General features: G+C 33.1%; 1 protein-coding gene across 2 annotated transcripts in view; it reads left to right on the top strand.

Moving 5' to 3' along the window:
- The first annotated feature begins 860 nt into the window (after positions 1–860).
- LOC133539748 (sialic acid-binding Ig-like lectin 14) overlaps positions 861–2,500 on the top strand; it is a 68,776-nt gene continuing 67,136 nt past the window's right edge. For both annotated transcript variants that reach the window (XM_061881894.1, XM_061881895.1), the window contains exons 1-2: positions 861–1,138; positions 1,246–1,317. The gene's annotated coding sequence lies outside the window, so the exon portion shown is untranslated. The remainder of the gene's footprint in view (positions 1,139–1,245; positions 1,318–2,500) is intronic.

The following is a 2,500-nucleotide window of genomic DNA, read 5'->3' as shown; positions in this document are numbered from 1 at the left end:
ATGTATATGTATTTATATATATATATACACACACATATATACATACATATATACATATTTATACATACATATATACATACATGTATATATACAAACATGTGCGTGTATATATATATATATATACATACATAAATATATACACATACATACATATATACATACATATATATGTGTATGTATATATATAGATGTATGTATATATATGTGCACATAAATATGTATACATATATATATTTATATATATACACATACATCTATTTACACATAATGTACATACACACACACACACACACATATATATATATATATATATATATACACGTATATATACACATACATACATATGTGTATGTATATATAAAAGTATGTATATATATTTATGTATACACACACACATATATTTATATATATATATATATATATACATACAGACACACACATATGTAAACATACATACACACACATATATAAGCATATACACACAAATATATATATGTATAAATACGACCTATACATGTATGTGTATGTGTGCATCTATCTATCTATCTATCTATCTATCTATCTATCTATCTATCCATCCATCCATCCAGCTATCTATCGCTTTGACTGTTCAGATTGAAATATGTGAACATTAGAAGGACTGTAAAAAAGGCCAAGTTCTTATCTTCATAGGAGCAACAACAACAACAAAGCAATGCTCAATGAAGAGAGCTGTTCAGTAAAAATGTCAAATAGACGTACAGTAGGAGACATTGCACAAGAAGTGCAGAGAAAACACAAATGCAGAAGTGTTTTTAATTAGAATGCACGCTGCCAAAACACAAAAAAGAGAACGTGGAAAAGGGGAAATCACATAAAACATACTCTAAAACAAGTGTGACAATACTTGTCATGATAATAATCTCCTGTGACCATAAATGGACAAATGCAAGGAAACAAACACTTTGCACTCACTGATTTATGTGCGTTTTTTTAACGAACGCGAAGAAAAGGTTTTGACGAATAAAGCCTGAAGTGTCACAAGTAAAGTCCGTCATATGGAACTTCCTCAAATGAAGCCATTGCACAAACTGGGAAGACACGTTGAAGTGCAGAAGACAGAAGACAAGTGGACACACACGCACGCACACACACAAAGGTACGTTCAACACACGTTTTATATTTCTTTACTGAATTATTGTGTGATGTCATTTTTTTTTTTTTTTACTTTTTTATTACTGATTGCCTTTAACTGAATTATTACAGGGGCTCTTGTCTGTGAACCGAAAAGTGAACAGACTGGCATTGCTGAAAAACACAGAGAAGAGGTGGAAATAAGTAAGCTCGGCTTCTTCCAATTCCTTTGCTGATAAGGCTGAAAACTGTATTACGATATGAGTGTTTTATATCGATATCGATAATTATTGATATTTTTATGACGTGGAAAATAAATAGCAGGATTAAAATATATTAAAAATGTAAACCTTTTCATTTCAAATGTATAATAATATTGATAATGTATAATCGCCTCAGCTATCAAGGCAGAAAGGAAATGTCAACAGGTCATAAACAAAATTGTAAAATCTAAAATCATATTGAACACTTAACAATAAGCTCTTGAAGCGGAGGTGTAAAAATAATGAATATGTAAGAAATGTTTCATAAATTGTGAGCAAATAGTGCAAAGTGTGAAAATGTAAACATAGAGAAACCTGGCAGGAAACATGTTCTGCAGGTTTAGTGCCAATAAGTTACAGCTGTGCTCTAAAGGGTGAGCGCGGCCGTGGTGGTGTGGTATTACGAATCACGGGAGCCTTGGTCTGACTACGGCCCGTTTGAGAACTTGTCCTGCAAGGCAATCACCCTCCAGACAACAAGATGGCGCCACCAAACTTGATAGCTGATAATCTTACCTGATTGGCTGCTAGCGTGTCACTACCTCTGATCAGGGATCACTTCCTGTGTTGCTTGGTTGGCGAGTGTGTTTGTTCATGCAATCAACCTTGCTTTGCAACTTCCTGTTTGTTCTCACAAAAAATATATATATTTTTTAATCAAACATTTTAGCAAAAAAATGCATTATTGATGTACGCTATATTGATATTGATTTATCGCCCAGCTCCATACTGAATTGTGCAAACGTGTTATCTACAACAGGGGGGTCCAAACTATTTGTCTGGTGGGCCGCATTGGGTTTAAACAATCCGGCTGTGGGCCGAAGTCGGCATATATATATATGTATATATATGTTTATATATATATGTATGTATGTATTAGGGGTGTGAGAAAAAATCGATTCGAATTTGAATTGCGATTCTCACGTGCGATTCAGAATCGATTCTCATTTTTGAAAAATCGATTTTTAAAATGTTTTTATTTTTTTTTTATCAATCCAACAAAACAATACACAGCAATACCATAACAATGCAATCCAATTCCAAAAACGAACCTGACCCAGCAACACTCAGAACTGCAATAAACAGAGCAATTGAGAGGAGACACAAACTCGACACAGAACAAA

This window comes from Nerophis ophidion, linkage group LG21, assembly GCF_033978795.1.
Source record: "Nerophis ophidion isolate RoL-2023_Sa linkage group LG21, RoL_Noph_v1.0, whole genome shotgun sequence".
In the NCBI taxonomy this organism is placed as follows: Eukaryota; Metazoa; Chordata; class Actinopteri; order Syngnathiformes; family Syngnathidae; genus Nerophis; species Nerophis ophidion.
This window is presented reverse-complemented; position numbering and strand designations above follow the sequence as displayed.